The sequence below is a fragment of the Triticum dicoccoides genome, chromosome 6B (assembly GCF_002162155.2).
Source record: "Triticum dicoccoides isolate Atlit2015 ecotype Zavitan chromosome 6B, WEW_v2.0, whole genome shotgun sequence".
In the NCBI taxonomy this organism is placed as follows: Eukaryota; Viridiplantae; Streptophyta; class Magnoliopsida; order Poales; family Poaceae; genus Triticum; species Triticum dicoccoides.
The window spans coordinates 525,044,397-525,063,600 of record NC_041391.1 but is presented as its reverse complement, the minus strand read 5'-3'; the positions used below and the strand labels follow the sequence as shown (position 1 = coordinate 525,063,600).

Below are 19,204 nucleotides of genomic sequence, written 5' to 3'. Positions count from 1 at the left end.
TGGATGGAGGAGATGGCGGTGGCGTGTGGTTAGCTCTGGCCACGGGAGGGGTGGAGGAGGGAGCGAGTGCGGGGAGGGGTGGAGGAGGAGCGACTGCGGGAGGAGGAGGAGGAGGAGGCGGCGGCGGCTAGGTCTCCACGGCAGATGGCGCCATATATACGTATAGGCGAAGTGACGAAATTGCCCTCGGCGGGGCAAGCTATTTACGCACGGTGGCACGAACGAGACGGTAACTATTCATTCCAGCAGTAATTTTTTTTGATCCGACGGACGAAGTCGCTCCAGGGGTCGATCCGACGGCCCAGATTCGATCAAACCACCCGATCCAACGGCCAGGAATCCCAAATCCCTGAGGAGCGGCTTGAGGAGCTTCTATTCTTATCTCTGGATGACATATGTCCGCGGTCTTCTGGATCAGGTTTTGCACAGAGGGCATCAAGATGATTTCCGCTGCTTATGTTTTGTTGAAAACTATCCCCATGGCTTTATTTATGCAAGACTTGGCAATAATGGTCCTATTTGTATAAGATGTTATGTAATGGATGTAAACTTTTAATTATCAGTTCGTTGTACGCAGTGACACACTAATTATGGGATCATTGTTGCATGTACAATCGGTGGCTTCGATCTTATAGGTCGAGGTCCCCCACAATAACCATCACACTTTAGTCAATTAATAAATAGTTAACTGCGTTGCAACTCGATATAAATATTTTAGTAAGTTAGCCCGAGATTACTTGCCCATATTAATGGGATTGTTTAAGTAACCGTTTATAAAATCTGCCCATGATTTACCCATTTAAATAAAAACCACTTACTCAAGTAAAGACTTATTGGTTTATCAATGAAAACACAAATTTTTTGGTACATAAAAGGTAGGGCTGCATTGCAACATAGGCACTTGAAGATTGGACAGTAAATATTAAAAAACAAAAATTAATTACAATAGTGACTTCTGTTGGGCCCGCTAGAAAAATTAAGAGGAGCCAATCAATAGGTCTGTTTGCTCAGTCGTGTATATATGAAATACCTGAATTTTATTGGATGCTCTATGTATCTGGACTCTCTATTTAGTACTACCTCTGCAAACTAATATATCGTTTAAATCACAAAGGGAGTACTATACATAGATATAGAAATAGTGATTACTATGTCAACTAGAGATGGGAAGGATGAAATGGCCCTTTCCTGTAAAAAAGAGTGGATGAAATGGCCGTTGGAAAACTAAAAAGAACCCACACACGGGCTCTTGGACCCGTTCGTCCATAAAGACACATGCACGCCGCCTCGACTACTCCAGTGCTCCTTCACCGGCTTGACTATAGTACTCCTTCGCCCTCCCTAGTGTCATTCACCCTCCACCCCTACGGCTCATCCACCGCCAGATCCCGTCCTATCCTGTCCTGTCTTCTGCGCAGTAAAACAATGGCGGGAAGGGGGGCGTGCTCCCAAGTGGTCCCAAGTAGTGGCCTAAAATATATTATAAGTTCACAAAGGGAGTGCTACCTAATTGCTGTTGCAAGCCGAGCACTTATTAGATTAGGATTTTGACTTGCGGAAGTGGAATTTCTCAGCCCGAGCTCAAATGAGCTCGGATGAACAGTAAAATCAAAAAATAATTCAGAAAAACTCTTTTTTTTCTTGACAAATATTGAAAAATGTTCTAAGATCTTGCAAAATTTCATTATGGAATCACATTTCTGGAAGGCATGGCAAACAAATCGATACTATGAAAATGCTACTTTTGAAAGCATTTTGGAGCACTGATTTTTTTGCCACACTTTCACACATGCGATTCCATGATATAATTTTGCAATCTCTTAGAACATTTGTCAATATTTGTCACCAAAAAAATCATTTTTTATTTTACTATTCACCCGAGATTATTTAAGCTCTGGCTGAGAAGGTGACTTTCCTCGGCTTGCTTGCTATCCAAATCTAATATGGGCTTATATACATATAACCCTTTGCTTGTTAATCCATACAATTGTATTCTCTGTTATCTTCCATACATTATTCCATCTTTAATAATGAATCAGTTTCATTATTAGCTGATTTTAGATTTCAACTCCGGAATTACAAGGATGCACTGCCTCTCTTAGTTTTAGTTTCAAGTACAAACAGTTGATAATCAAATGTATATTTTTATTTATTGTGAGACCTCCATCCCTTTCTGTACAAAATTGTTACAACTTCATTTGCATATACATATCTAGTATCTTTTTTAATTAGATAGTAATGTTGCCTCTTGTTGCATCATAGAGATGTCCTTGCTGCGGGCTTGTACTTCTATGGGCTGCAGGCTACTAGCGCAACATACTCTTCCATCTTCTCAACTTGATGACCATTTCCACCTTCATTATTGCCATAGTGCTACGGTACATGATCAATTATTCATGATCTAATCAGAGACACACAAAAGTGATTGCCTTTAACATATACAGTATGCATCTGCATTCAGGGCTGAGAAGGAGACACTGGCAAATTGTCCAGGCAAGATAAAGCTGCTTGGCTCGCTGCTTTGCATTGGCGGGACCATGATGGTGAGCCTGTTGAAAGGCCCGCTACTGCACCTGTGGCCCACCAACTTGCTAGGACACTCTAACTCCCAGGCACCTACAACAGACACTGCCTTCACAGAATTGTCCAAGACTGGGGGCCAAGGCCCCCCCCCCCCCGAACTACACTAAGCTCCGCCAGTGTTACTCCTTATCATTGTGAATTGTTGATGGCTAAAAATCAAGAAAGGCTGGTGAAGGTGTTCCTGTCAATCTACTGGATGACACACTGATGTCCCTAGTGGGGAGCATACAATCCTTGGTGGGCTGAATGGACGCTCATGTGGGACCTCAAGCTGCTACAGTCATCTATTCGGTATGTAGCTAGTCACACAAGCTGCCACGTTTTAGTTGTCCACTAATAACAGACTTTTTACCATGAATTTTTTGATAGTGATCAGGGTGTATTGAACACCGGCCTTGCATTCCTGCTGATCTCGTTGGGCGATCCGCCGAAGCGGACCCATCTACCCTCCGATGTTCAACTCGCTTTCACTATGACCACGGTGTTGGAGTCAGTTCTACTTGGGACTGATATCTACCTTGGGAGGTGAGCAAATTAACCAATGTGGTCTCACGCGATCTCTTTCTGCATGCGATTATGAATTCATAAATTTTAGCAAAGTCTATTTCTGTATGTGCGGCATGCTGGGGATAGTGATAGTTGTGGTGGCATGTATGCGTTCCTCTGGGGCAAAGGGCTCAAGCTCGCTGGGATGACATCGTCGAAGAGGCGTAGCGGGAACCGAAGGGCGGAGTAAGCATGTGTGTGACACTTTCTTATGATATATTACTTCCTGTGTCCCAAATTATAAGGCATTTTTGGTAGGCTAAATATGCTAAAATACGTCTTATAATTTGAGACGGAGATAGTAATTGGCATCGTGTTCAGTTAACATGTGTTTGATGTGTGGATTTTATTTTGATCGGAGCTTGATGCGTGACGTGCGTGGTGTGTGTGCGTGCTATTGATCCATGACTGAGATGTGTCGACGATTGTTGTTTACAGATTGATTACTGGCTAGTAGTTGTGTCGAGAACAGCAGATCTGCAGGTGCATCTCCTCACTTCTATCTCTGTTACTTAAAAGCACTATTGCAGAATGGTGCTATTGCATGACATACGTATTTAATATAAAAGGGTAAATTCTAATTTTTTACCCTCAAGTTGACCTTTGTGATAGATATTACCCATTATTTGAAAATTCTAAATTTATACCCCATTGATGCATTTGGTGCTACATTTGACCCCGATCAAATTTTACTTCAGTTTTTTTAGAACATAGCATTGTCGCAGTCGCTCATCTATACGCTACGCCGTCCTAATCCAATGAGCATAAACATGCAGGCTACCTCCATGAGTACCTTTAAAGACTGATCCGGCATATTATCTTGAATTGATAAAGTCATCACAAACGCCTCGTAGTCGACGGGAACATCTTCTCTCACTGAACATGGATCGTCGAAAATTCTAAAATAATTTAGAATAATGCAAGCATCAGGACTCGAATCTTGATGAACCGGAAATACCACTATCCTTTTAATCATCTGCCACATGTTGGTTTGCTCTTCGGATGTGTTGTGAGGGAGCGCGTGGCCTTCGAAACGCTGAGCAACACAAAGCACGACGAGAATGACGGGTCCGGATGGCGCTCGACGGTGCCGAGCGGAGATTTTGGACGAGCAACGCGGGGAGATCGGTTGGGACGAACTCGGCCTGGGAAAGCAGGGCGGTGTAGGTCGCGACCGTGAGCGGCGACGTCAACTGCAGCACGCAGTGCGCGCCGGGGTGCGCGCGCGGTGCCGGTGCACCGGGTGCCCGAGGAACACTGGCCACTGGAACGGCATGTACCCGAAGCGGCCGGCGAAGAGCATGAGCGAGGCCACGTTGGACGCCGTGGTCGGCATGGTCGCGTGGCGCTCCACGCCTCGGCAAGCCTCACCAGCTCCGTCGCGACCCGAGCCGCCTGCACGTACACGTACAAGACCCGTACGGTGAGCGACCACGGACGGATAGATTGCTCCTCGCATATGCAAATGTAGCTAGCCAGATTGCTCGCATATCTTAAATCCGGACTCTCAAATCTACGAACATTTTACACGGCAATACTGCATGTAAATAATAAATGTTTGATACTGAAAATACATAGCTCTTATGTTAAATTATGATCTAAATTCTAGTATCATGTTGGACTAGACGTAGTACAACCGGTTGGGCTTTTGCGTTGACGTCGACGCGTACGAGTACAACTCGTTTACTTGTCCTCCAAGGACTCTCATGTATTGCCCTCTTATATACCCCATATAGTCGCACCTCAGACGGCATGTCGTCTCGTGCTTGTAATACTCCTCCTCATAGTGATTGCGCCTTTGTGCGTCCGTGGTTTTCTCCCGCAAGGATTTCCACGTAAAAATCCGTGTCTCTCTGTCTCGTTTATTTCTCGTTATTATCTAACAAGTGGTATACAGAGTCAAGTTACACATACGAGATTTAAGACGAGAGATTAGGGTTATGACCGCCGCGCGCGTCCGGCCGATCCGTCGAATCCGACTGGAGTTTCTGCGGCCGCACGTCACCAAGTCCGACAGGCGTTCCAATCGGTACGTGCAGGTTTATCTGATTTACCAGCCGATCGAGGTACAGCGGCGTCACATCTTCCGACGCAAAGATCAATCGTACTAGTAGTACGAGTTGGAGGCAGCCACGTGAAGAGATTGATTTGTTTTCTCCTGCTTCGCATCAAATCTACCGAAGCTCTGCTGCTACTTGCTCACGTCAAGACTAGTACTATTGAGTACTAGTAAATCAGATTTGTTTTCTCTGATTGCTACATCTACACGAAGAGCTACCAGGTGCTATCTTTTTTTTAGTTCGTTGCTCCGCTTATTAATTCTGTCCAGAATTTTTCTATCGGCTTGTACAACTTTGTGTACACAGATTTTATCAACTCATGGCATCCATGAAGTACGATCTTCCGCTGCTGGACCGTGACACAAGGTTTACCCTATGGCAAGTCAAGATGCGGACGTTGTTGGCACAGTCTGACTATGATGAAGCACTGGATAGTTTTGGGAAGAACCGAATTCAGGACTGGACTGATGAGAAGAAAAGAATTGATTGTAAGGCTTTGTCACAAATTCAATTCCATTTGCATAATAATATTTTGCAGGAAGTTTTGAGCGAGAAAACTGCCGCCGCTCTATGGTTAAAGCTGGAAGGGATTTGCATGACTAAATATCTCACCAGCAAGATGCATCTGAAGCAAAAATTATTCCTGCACAGGTTACCCGAGGAAGGTAATGTTTTGAATCATATTTCAGAATTTAAAGAGATCATATCTGATCTAGCTGCAGTGGAGGTTAAGTATGAAGAGGAAGATACTGCTTTAATGTTACTTTGTTCACTGCCAAGTTCTTATATCAATTTTAGAGACACCATATTATACAGTCGTGATACTCTCACGCTTAATGAAGTTTATGAAGCTTTGAACTCCAAGGAGAAGATGAAATTAATGGTGCCTCATGATGGTTCAAGTTCATCCCAAGCCGAGGGATTATCTGTTCGTGGCAGGACAAAGGAGAAGAACTCCAATAATGGAAACAGAGGCAGAAGTAAAAACGGCTATAGGGGTCGGTCGCAATCCAGAGACAAGAAGTATTGCAGGTATTGCAGGAGAGACGGGCATGACATCTCTGAGTGTTTCAAGTTGCAGAACAAGGAAAAGAGGAAAGGTAACAAACAAGGTGAAAATTCTGTTAACGTTGCTCGTGATGATAGTTCCGATGATGCTCTGTTCGTTATTGCTGGATGTGCTGAGACCAATGATGAGTGGGTACTTGATACTGCATGCACTTTTCATATGTGTCCACATAGAGATTGGTTTAATACTTTTAATTCCACTACTGCTGCTGGTTCCGTTTTGGGTTTTGATAATTCACCATGCAAGATTGAAGGCATAGGTTCTATTCGAATCAAGATGTTTGATGGCATGATCAGAACTTTGACAGATGTTCGGTATATTCCGAAGATGAAGAGAAATCTTATCTCTGTTAGTGCCCTTGATGCAAAGGGGTACAAGTATTCAGGTGGAGATAGTGTTTTGAAAGTCACCAAAGGTTCCCTTATTGTGATGAAAGGTGATTTAAGTTCGACCAATGGTCTTTATTACCTTCGAGGTTCTACTGTTTCAGGTAACGCTACTCCAGTTGTTTCAAAGAATTCTGATTGTGATGCTGCTAACCTTTGGCATATGCATCTTGGACATATGAGTGAACTTGGTTTAGCAGAGTTAAACAAGAGAGGTCTTCTTGATGGATATGAACCTGGTAAATTGAAATTTTGTGAGCACTGTATCTTCGGCAAGCACAAGAGGGTGAAGTTCAATACTTCGACCCATACAACTGAAGGTATTCTTGATTATGTGCATTCTAATTTATGGGGACCATCTCGCAAGAAGTCACTAGGTGGCGCTAGTTACATGCTGACTATTATTGATGATTATTCGAGAAAAGTTTGGCCTTATTTTTTGAAGCATAAATATGAAGCATTCTCAGCATTTAAGGAGTGGAAGATTATGATTGAGAGACAAACTGAAAAGAAGGTAAAGATACTTCGCACTGATAATGATATGGAATTCTATTCTAAGCAATTTAAGAATTATTGCAAGTCTGAAGGCATTGTCAGACATTACACTGTTCCTTATACTCCTCAACAAAACGGTGTTGCTGAGCGTATGAACAGGACCATTATTTCCAGAGCCCGTTGCATGTTGTCCAATGCAGGTTTGCATAGGCATTTTTGGGCTGAGGCCGCTTCCACTGCTTGTTATCTCATTAATCGTTCACCATCTATTGCTCTTAATAAGAAAACTCCAATTGAGGTATGGTCTGGTTCACCTGCTGATTATTCACAGTTGAGAGTTTTTGGTTGCACTGCTTATGCTCATGTTGATAATGGAAAGTTGGACTAGGGCTGTTAAGTGCATCTTTCTTGGTTATAAGTCTGGTGTTAAAGGTTTTAAATTGTGGAATCCTGAAACCCCGAAGGTTGTTATTAGCAGAAATATTATCTTTAATGAATTTGCTATGTTACATGATGTTTCATCTACTAATGTTCCCGTTGAGAGTGAACAGCAGCCTATTGTTTAGGAGCCTACTGTTCAGGTGGAGCATGTTATTGATTCAGGTGATACATCTATTAATGAAATTGTTGATGCACATGATGAACCCGTCGTTAATGATGATCATGTCACTCCTTCTCCAATTGTTCCACCCAGTTAGAATCTTGCACGTGACAGAGTTAGACGGGGTATTAATAAACCTGATAGGTTAATTGAAGAGTGCAATATTGTTTCTTTTGATTTATCTGTTGCAGAAGAAATTGAAGGTAATGCTGAGCCTTCTTCATATTCTGAGGCTATTATTTCTGGTGATAGTAATAAGTGGATGACCGCTATGCATGATGATATAGAATCACTTGAAAATAATGGCACTTGGGATTTAGTAAAATTGCCTAGAGAGAAGAAACCTATTCATTGCAAGTGGGTTTTCAAAAGGAAAGAAGGTGTTTCTCCTAATGATGAGACAAGATATAAAGCAAGGTTAGTTGCTAAAGGTTATAGCCAGATTCCAGGTATTGACTATAATGAAGTCTTTTCTCCTGTTGTGAAGCATAGCTCTATTCGCACTTTACTTAGTATTGTTGCCATGCATGATCTTGAGCTTGAACAATTAGATGTTAAAACTGCATTCTTACATGGAGAATTAGAAGAGGATATTTATATGGAACAACCTGAAGGTTTTGTTATTCCTGGAAAAGAAAAGCTTGTCTGCAAGTTAAAGAAATCTCTTTATGGATTGAAGCAATCCCCTAGACAGTGGTACAAGAGATTTGACACCTTTATGCTCTCTCAAGGTTTCAAAAGGTCTAATTATGATAGTTGTGTTTATTTAAAAGCTGTCAATGGTTCAACTATTTATTTGCTCCTTTATGTTGATGATATGCTTATTGCTGCAAAGAGTATGGCAGATATTGATGAACTAAAGAAGCAACTGAGTAATGAATTTGAGATGAAGGATTTGGGTGCAGCAAAGAAAATACTTGGCATGGAAATATCCAGAGATAGACCGTCTGGAAAAGTATATCTAAGTCAGAAGGGATATATTGATAAAGTTCTTCGTCGTTTTAATATGCATAATGCCAAGCCGGTGAGTACACCGTTAGTTACACACTTCAAATTGTCATCAGCTTTATGTCCTAAGTCAGATTCAGATATTGAGTACATGTCTAGATTTCCCTATTCAAGTGCAGTTGGTTCACTTATGTACGCCATGATTTGTTCTCGTCCTGACTTATCATATACATTGAGTGTTGTCAGTAGATACATGGCTAATCCTGGAAAAGAGCATTGGAAAGCAGTTCAGTGGATTTTCAAATACCTGCGTGGTACTTCTAATGCTTATTTACAGTTTGGGAAAACTAGAGATGGACTTGTTGGTTTTGTTGATTCTGATTTTGCTGGTGATTTGGATAAGAGAAGATCACTCACAGGTTATGTTTTCACCATTGGTGGTTGTGCTGTGAGTTGGAGAGCAACTTTGCAGTCTATTGTGGCTTGTTCCATTATCGATGCCGAGTAGATGGCTATTTCTGAGGCATGCAAAGAAGCTATCTGGTTGAGAGGTCTATACACTGAGCTTTGTGGAGATTCATCTTGCCCTACCGTATTTAGTGACAATCAAAGTGCTATATATCTTACAAAGAATCCAATGTATCATGAGAGGACAAAGCACATTGATGTTAGATTTCACTATATTCGAGATGTTGTTGCTGAAGGTGATTTGAAGGTATGCAAGATAAGTACTCATGATAATCCTGCTGATATGATGACAAAGCCAGTTCCTACCAATAAGTTTGAGCTTTGCTCAGGCTTAGTTGGTATTTCTCACTAGTCCGATGGACTTTGACGTACAAGGTGTTTATGCTGATTTGGATGGAGTTATTCACTTTCTTCGACTACTGGAGGGAATTTGGATCAAGGTGGAGATTGTTAAATTATGATCTAAATTCTAGTATCATGTTGGACTAGACGTAGTACAACCGGTTGGGCCTTTGCGTTGACGTCGACGCGTACGAGTACAACTCGTTTACTTGTCCTCCAAGGACTCTCATGTATTGCCCTCTTATATACCCCATGTAGTCGCACCTCAGACGGCATGTCGTCTCGTGCTTGTAATACTCCTCCTCATAGTGATTGCGCCTTTGTGCGTTCGTGGTTTTCTCCCGCAAGGGTTTCCACGTAAAAATCCGTGTCTCTCTGTCTCGTTTATTTCTCGTTATTATCTAACATCTTAAGTAAAATTTATTTTAAGTACACAATTCAAACATTAGCTCTTTGGTTTCCATTATGGGTCAACATACGCTCCACTAGATCACTGAGTAGCTGGGCGTGCACCTGACGATCTCCAAGATTCTGATGCATCTGTAGAAAGTTAATAAGTTGAGTTGCATCTTGATCTTTTAGGATTTGAACTTGTTCTCCACGCGCTTTAAAATCATTTTTTTTTATTTTACTGTTCACCCGAGATCATTTAAGCTCTGGCTGAGAAGGTGACTTTCCTCGGCTTGCTTGCTATCCAAATCTAATATGGGCTTATATACATGTAACCCTTTGCTTGTTAATCCATACGATTGTATTCTCTGTTATCTTTCATACACTATTCCATCTTTAATAACGAATCAGTTTCATTATTAGCTGATTTTAGATTTCAACTCGTGCATTACAAGGATGCACTGCCTCTCTTAGTTTTAGTTTCAAGTACAAACAGTTGATAATCAAATGTATATTTTCATTTATTGTGAGACCTCCAGCCCTTTTCTGTACAAAATTGTTACGACTTCATTTGCATATACATATCTAGTATCTTTTTTAATTAGATAGTAATGTTGCCTCTTGTTGCACTATAGAGACGTCCTTGCCGCGGGCTTGTACTTCTACGGGCTGCAGGCTACCAGTGCAGCATACTCTTCCATCTTCCTCAACTTGATCGCCATTGCCACCTTCATTATTGCCATAGTGCTACGGTACATGATCAATTATTCATGATCCAATCCGAGACACACAAAAGTGATTGCCTTTAACATATACAGTATGTATCTGCGTTCAGGGCTAAGAAGCAGGCACTGGCAAATTGTCCAGGCAAGATGAAGCTGCTTGGCTCGCTGCTCTGCATTGGCGGGACCATGATGGTGAGCCTGTTGAAAGGCCCGCTACTGCACCTGTGGCCCACCAACTTGCTAGGATACTCTAACTCCCAGGCACCTACAGCCGACACTGCCTTCACAGAATTGTCCAAGACTGGGGGCCAAGGCCCCCCCTCCCCCCGAACTACACCAAGCTCCGCCAGTGTTACTCCTTATCATTATGAATTGTTGATGGCTAAAAATCAAGAAAGGCTGGTGAAGGTGTTCCCGCCAATCTACTTGATGACAAACTGATGTCCCTACTGGGGAGCATACAATCCTTGGTGGTGGGTGTCTTCATCGTCCATGACAGAGCTGAATGGACGCTCAAGTGGGACCTCAAGCTGCTACGGTTATCTATTCAGTACGTAGCTAGTCACACAAGCTGCCACGTTTTAGTTGTCCACTAATAACAGACTTTTTACCATGAAATTTTTGATAATGATCAAGGTGTATTGAACACCGGCCTTGCATTCCTGCTGATCTCGCTGGGTGATCCGCCAAAGCGGACCCATCTACCCTCCGATGTTCAACTCGCTTTCATTGGTTATGACCACGGTGTTGGAGTCAGTTCTACTTGGGACTGATATCTACCTTGGAAGGTGAGCAAATTAACCAATGTGGTCTTAGGCGATCTCTTTTTGCATGCGATTATGAATTCATAAATTTTAGCAAAGCCTATTTCTGTATGTGCGGCGTGCTGGGGACAGTGATAGCTGTGGTGGCATGTATGCATTCCTCTGGGGCAAAAGGGCTCAAGCTCGCTGGGAAGACATCGTCGGATGAAGAGGCGTAGCGGGAAACAGAAGGGCGGAGTAGGCATGTGTGTGACACTTTCTTATGATATATTACTTCCTGTGTCCTAAATTATAAGGCATTTTTGGTAGGCTAAATATGCTAAAATACGTCTTATAATTTGAGACGGAGATAGTAATTGGCATCGTGTTCAGTTAACATGTGTTTGATGCGTGGATTTTGTTTTGATCGAAGCTTGATGCGTGACGTGCGTGGTGTGTGTGCGCGCTTTTAATCCATGACTGAGATGTGTCGACGATTGTTGTTTAGAGATTGATTACTGGCTAGTAGTTGTGTCGAGAACAGCAGATCTGCAGGTGCATCTCCTCACTTCTATCTCTGCTACTTAAAAGCACTATTGCAGAATGGTGCTATTGCATGACATACGTACTTAATATAAAAGGGTAAATTCTAATTTTTTATCCTCGAGTTGACCTCTGTGATAGATATTACCCACTTTTTGAAAATTCTCAATTTATACCCTATCGACGCACTTGGTGCTACATTTGACCCCGATCAAATTTTACTTCAGTTTTTTTAGAACATAGCATTGTCGCAGTCGCTCATCTATACGCTACGCTCGTCCTAATCCAATGAGCATAAACATGCACGCTACCTCCATGAGCACCTTTAAAGACTGAGCCGGCATATTCTCTTGAATTGATAAAGTCATCACAAACGCCTCGTAGTCGACGGGAACGTCTTCTCTCACTGAACATGCATCGTCGAAAATTCTGAAATAATTTAGAATAATGCAAGCATCAGGACTCGAGTCTTGATGAACCGGAAATACCACTATCCTTTTAATCATCTGCCCACATGTTGGTTTGCTCTTCAGATGTGTTGTGAGGGAGCGCGTGGCCTTCGAAACGCTGAGCAGCACAAAGCACGACGAGAATGACGGGTCCGGATGGCGCTCGACGGTGCCTAGCGTGAGATTTTGGACGAGCAACGCGGGGAGGTCGGCTGGGACGAACTCGGCCTGGGAGAGCAGGGCGGTGTAGGTCGCGGCCGCGAGCGGCGACGTCAACTGCAGCACGCAGTGCGCGCAGGGGGTGCGCGCGCGGTGCCGGTGCACCGGGTGCCCGAGGAACACTGGCCGCTGGAACGGCATGTACCCGAAGCGGCCGGCGAAGAGCGTGAGCGAGGCCACGTTGGACGCCGTGGTCGCCATGGTCGCGTGGTGCTCCATGCCTCGGCGAGCCTCACCAGCTCCGTCGCGACCCCGAGCCGCCTGCACGTACACGTACAAGACCCATACGGTGAGCGACCACGGACGGATAGATTGCTCCTCGCGTATGCAAATGTAGCTAGCCAGAATGCTCACATGTCTCAAACCCGAACTCTCAAATCCACGCACGTTTTACATGCCAATACTGCACGTAAATAATAAATTTTTGATACTGAAAATACATAGCTCTTAGGTAAAATTAGGGTGAGCTTTTCAGATTTTTCTGTAGCTGTGGGCAATTGTGGTGCAGCATTTTCTGAGCTCAGGATACCAAATCCAATTTTTTGGTGTACCGTATATAATCAAATGTAGTTCCAATCAGCACAGATTGCAGCAATTTGGCCAGACATGTGATAGCAGCATTATACAACCAGTTATGATTTACACTGAAGCCATGGCCTGCAATTTGTTGATCTGTAGACAGTAGTGTTTGTCTTGTATACATAGGATAGCAGTGTTGTTCTCTGTACGTTGGAATTGGGCCACTTCAACTCCCTGTTTCATTGATCACACACATGTTGATACAGAAGGAAAAAAAAAGTGATCCGGTGATAAATAGTAGGAGTATTGCATTTTTATATGACACTAGCCGTATGGCCCAAAGTTTTTCACACATTTTTATATGACACTAGCCGTATGACGCTCTCTTAACTGGCGGTTGTAATCTTCTGGTCAAACTATTGGCTACCATGGCCCTGATGCTCATTGTGGCACGCTCAGGTGATCCGCATGTGACCTTCCTACGTTTCTATTCTCTATGTAAAGAAATATATAAGAGCGTTTAGATAACTACTCTCTTTGTCCGAAAATACTTATCATCAAAATGAATAAAAAATGATGTATTTAGATGTATTTTAGTTTTAGATATATTCTTTTTTATCTATTTTGATGACAAGTATTTTCGGACGAAGGAAGTACTTTAGTAAACTAAAAGCTTTTATATTTTTTTACGGAGGGAGTACCAAATAAACCATGTGCTACAACCATTACAAGTTCAACTAGGTCCTCTCTCGGGAGTGGAATTCCTCCAGGTATATCGGAGCCAAAAGTGCTAGACTTACGAAAGGTTTATTTATAGTAAACCTAAGTAATTACCTTTCCCACTAATCAAACCACCACCTAACCCCCTTGACCCCGTAATCTCACGTAGGTGTAGCAAAGCTCTATCGAAGCATAGAAGCTCCTCCAACACAGCCGTACCAGAAAGGTGCGAAGTGGCAATGGACGCCACCATTTCTCCCAGGCCAAGGGCAGTCCACACCTCTGTTGCCCGGTCACATAGAAATGACATATGTCGGCGCTCTTCTGGATCAGGTTTTGCACAGAGGGCATCAAGATGATTTCCGCTGCTTATGTTTTGTTGAAGACTATCCCCATGGCTTTATTTATGCAAGACTTGGCAATAATGGTCCTATTTGTATAAGATGTTATGTAATGGATGTAAACTTTTAATTATGAGTTTGTTGTACGCAGTGACACACTAATTATGGGATCATTGTTGCATGTACAATCGGTGGCTTCGACCTTATAGGTCGAGGTCCCCCACAATGACCATCACTCTTTAGTCAATTAATAAATAGTTAACTGTGTTGCAACTCGATATAAATATTTTAGTAAGTTAGCCCGAGATTACTTGCCCATATTAATGGGATTGTTTAAGTAACCGTTTATAAAATCTGCCCATGATTTAACCCATCGAAATAAAAATCACTTACTCAAGTAAAGACTTATTGGTTTGTCAATGAAAACACAATTTTTTTGGTACATAAAAGGTGGGGCTGCATTGCAACATAGGCACTTGAAGATTGGACAGTAAATATTAAAAAACAAAAATTGATTACAATAGTGATTTCTGTTGGGCCCGCTAGAAAAATTAAGAGGAGCCAATCAATAGATCTGTTTGCTCAGTTGTGTATCTATACTACTATTAAACAGCAAACATACACATAGACTAATCTACACGTAACAATGCCGGCAAATTACAGCCTCACGATTATACTGACTTAATTAGATCTAACCATCGAATTAAAACTAACCCTCACGAAAAGTGACTTTAGCAATTTTAACTGCCGGACGAAAACTCTGCCACGGAGGAAAAATTCCACCCCTAGCGTTCGCGTCCCGAAAAGAAACACAAACGAAATCTCACGCCGGCGCTGCGCCGCCGCCGCCGCCGCTTGCTCCAGATGTCCTGCTTGCGTCGCCGCCGTGCCTGGCGCCGCCGCCATGCGTGCCCTTGCCGAGGTCACTTAACAGGGGTTTGCTGAGCGGAGAAGAGATCCAACGCAAAGGAGACGCCGCCGTGCAGGAAGCTCTCCTCCACCCGGCCCGCTCGCGTCGTTGCCTTCGGGTTCAGGCCAAACCGCACGGCGTCGGTGATGGCCGCCTCTGCTCCCCAAAGGCGACGGCCTCTTCTAGGCGGCTACACCACTCCGTCCTCTGCCAGGTCGCCGCCGCCAGGGACGTGGACGCACACGGGGCGGCCGGCCGCCAGCGAACGATGACGCGCGTGCGAGTGTGCGGCGCGGACCATGGATCTCCTCCCTGCCGCTGCCGAGTTACCTGCTCCTAGCGATGCCCTCTTGTCTCATCCATACAGGTATACCCCTGACATTTCTTTCCTTCTCAATCTCTTCATCTGTTGTTTGTTTTCTCAAACTCACGTACATCAGAAAGCACTTGATCCACCAAAACGCTGAATCATGTGCGTTAGGTTCTAGTCAGGTTTCTTTCCTTTTGTCAACTGCCTGACAATATTGTGTTGAGCTTCATTACTGCTCACTCTTGCAATACTGACAAGCATTTCATAAGACAAATAATGTGTTTCCTCAAAATCGTACATCTATGTGGACTGAACATACCATCATGAACTACACAAACAGGGAAGCGTTGAGGCCTTCAACTTACTCCAGTACATACTATACCCACACTCCAGTATCCCCGGGCATCAATGACATGTGTTCTTTTGTACTGCACTCTGTTGATTGTCGCTTGTCCAGGTTGCCACGGGGAAGAGGTGTGGTGGCGGCCAAGACGAGAACAATGGGACACTGGAGTCCCTTGGATGTCCGTGTTTATGACAGGTGCTCTCTATTTCTCATCTTTCTTTTCATCTACTTTATCCTAGATCAGTGACTACTAATTTCCATGTCTACTGGGATGAAAAAAGTTGGCAGGTGAACCTTTGCGACTATGTCAGCCACTGCTTTGTTTAAACTCATAATATCATCCCTTTTAAGCTACCAAATCATAAGACATAGTTTTGCTGTTGATTTTTTCTAATTCCCACTTTATTGCTTCACGTAGACTATTTGGGGCTTATTTGAAATAACCTGCTCTGATAGTGCAGGAAAACATCATAAATGAAAACAAAAGATTTCATAAGAAGGCAATACCATGATTTGGTGGAGAAGACGAAAGGCTTTGTGTGGAAAATTGGGTTTGAAACTCAAACGTAGATTCTAAACTACTCTTTTGGCTGCTACTGCTCTATTCTTCAAACTTCTTTTCCGAACATTGAAAGACAAATACGATAATGATGCATCTCTGCAGATAAATACAAAATCAGTATTGTTCAGGGCCCAAATTCTTGATTGAACTTATGGTCAATTTCAAATATTAGTTCACGTACACTTGCCAAAGATAGGTAACAACCTATTTGAGCAAATTGGAAACACATTCGGATCAGGAGTGGTAGAAATTGTTAAGGGCATTGGGATATTGAACTGCATGTACTGATGCGTGTGTTGTTTTTCAACTCAACCTTGCTCTTCCTGATTTTGGAACCGTTCACACACACTCCACACTCATAGGTTCATGGCATTCTCATGGAAAAAGACCAAAACGTTATGTACAAATGTCTTCCGGGGATAACACATATTTGTTCACTGTTCATGTTGATCCATCCTATTATCTTATCCCCGTAGGCATACTACTCATCTCCTCTTAATACCGATTTTCTTAATTTGTTCCGACTTTTGTGTTTGCTATATGCAGAGCTTCAGCAGGTTTGTTAGGCTAATAGGATGGTAGGGAGCTTTGCTACATAATAATACACAAATGATACTGGAGGATGTTTTGCAATTAGCAAGGTACTTTGTTTATGAGCTGATTGTCAACTTTCTTAAAAAGATACATGGTTGTTGTATCCTGTCCGACAATATAAAACTTTTGTCATGACATTTCCTTGTGCAGTTTCAAGGTCACATGGATGATGATAGCTCTCAGGTGTATGTGATATTTGTTGTTGGGTATTGTTGCCGTTTCTTCCTATTGTGTCAATGTATATTACTTCAGTTTCCGTATTGAGATTGATATGGAACTGTCTCATCTTCCAGTGTGAACATTATATACTTTCTCTCTCCAAATCGCATGAACATTCCTGTAAAAACAGTGGCCACTTGCATCACCAGGCTAAATTATGTAAGCATAGTGCAGTTTTCTCTTCTCGTTACATACACTTATTGTAATAAAAGTAGCCATTTGCATCAGTGGAGTAATAAGGCATAATTGATAATGCATAGACTTGCATTTCAGACGAAATAGGTACTTTTTGGCATCTCCATTATTAGTCTCAAAACACTACTTTTCATACTCTTCTACATCTGAAGTATTTATGACTATCATGCTGAAGACAAATCTTTTCTAATAAATAAACAAGATCAATGAATTATTGATCTTATCTTGGACTATTATTTGTATTTAAAATTTTAAATCTTCTGCGGACTCTCACAAGAATCAACTGTGGTAGACACCTCCTGGTATCAGTGTGTGACTTGTCCCACTCGACAGGGTTTGTTGCGGCTCAACACGTCCTGACGCCACTGTGTGATTCATCAGTTTGCTGTCTCCATCATCCTGTGAGAGTTTACTAGAGACTTATGTGTTCATTTCCCTCTCCATGGATATTTCAAATGACACAATGCGATCTGCTCCTCTTCTGCAAACTGGTCACCAACCCCTAGGTGGTGATTCATTTTTAGGAATTACGGTGTTGTTAATAGTCTATAGATCAAAAGTACATAAGGCATCCTGAATGTTGCGTCCTTTCTGTCAAACAAGTGTTTAAATAAAGATTCTTGATGCATGTTGCATGATATTGAGACAGATTAGTTGCTCCATTTATCGATGCCCAGATGATTTCTGCTTCTCTACTAAAGTTGCATGGCATCACTAAATGTTATGCCTTTGAAATGATATATGAAAACAAGGGTTTGACAAAGATTTTGATGTTTTACTTGGTGCTCCGCCATTAATGAGTTTGTAGTGTTTTTGTTTAAATTTATGTAAGTCGATCCACGTATTGCATGTGCAATATTACTATTTTGATAATTATTTGATGACAGTCGAGACGTGCGTTGCACGTGCATACTTGCTAGTATATGAAATACCTGAATTTTATTAGATGCTCTATGTATCTGGACTCTCTATTTAGTACTACCTCTGCAAACTAATATATCGTTTAAATCACAAAGGGAGTACTATACATAGATATAGAAATAGTGATTACTATGTCAACTAGAGATGGGAAGGATGAAATGGCCCTTTCCTGTAAAAAAAGAGAGGATGAAATGGCCGTTGGAAAACTAAAAAGAACCCACACACGGGCTCCTGGACCCGTTCGTCCATAAAGACACATGCACGCCGCCTCGACTACTCCAGTGCTCCTTCACCGGCTTGACTATAGTACTCCTCCGCCCTCCCTAGTGTCATTCACCCTCCACCCCTACGGCTCATCCACCGCCAGATCCCGTCCTATCCTGTCCTGTCTTCTGCGCAGTAAAACAATGGCGGGAAGGGGGGCGTGCTCCCAAGTACTCCCAAGTAGTGACCTAAAATATATTATAAGTTCACAGAGGGAGTACTACCTAATTGCTGTTGCAAGCCAAGCATTTATTAGATTAGGATTCGACTTGCGGAAGTGGAATTTCTCAGCCCAAGCTCAAATGAGCTCGGGTGAACAGTAAAATCAAAAAATAATTCAAAAAAATCTGTTTTTTTTTGACAAATATTGAAAAATGTTCTAAGATCTTGCAAAATTTCATTATGGAATCACATTCTTGGAAGGCATGGCAAACAAATCGATACTATGAAAATGCTACTTTTGAAAGCATTTTGGGGCACTAATTTTTTTGCCACACTTTCACACATGCGATTCCATGATATAATTTTGTAATCTCTTAGAACATTTGTCAATATTTGTCACAAAAGAACTCATTTTTTTATTTTACTGTTCACCCGGGATCATTTAAGCTCTGGCTGAGAAAGTGACTTTCCTCGGCTTGCTTGCTATCCAAATATAATATGGGCTTATATACATGTAACCCTTTGCTTGTTAATCCATACGATTGTATTCTCTGTTATCTTCCATACATTATTC

The 19,204-nt window shown here is 42.4% G+C and overlaps 1 long non-coding RNA gene across 1 annotated transcript; it reads left to right on the top strand.

Moving 5' to 3' along the window:
• Nucleotides 1–14,925: 14,925 nt before the first annotated feature.
• On the top strand, nucleotides 14,926–17,877 carry LOC119325431. Its single transcript, XR_005157520.1, has 4 exons — nucleotides 14,926–15,424; nucleotides 15,825–15,908; nucleotides 16,822–16,916; nucleotides 17,020–17,877. It is a non-coding gene; the product is annotated as an uncharacterized LOC119325431 (long non-coding RNA).
• The last annotated feature ends 1,327 nt before the right edge of the window (nucleotides 17,878–19,204 follow it).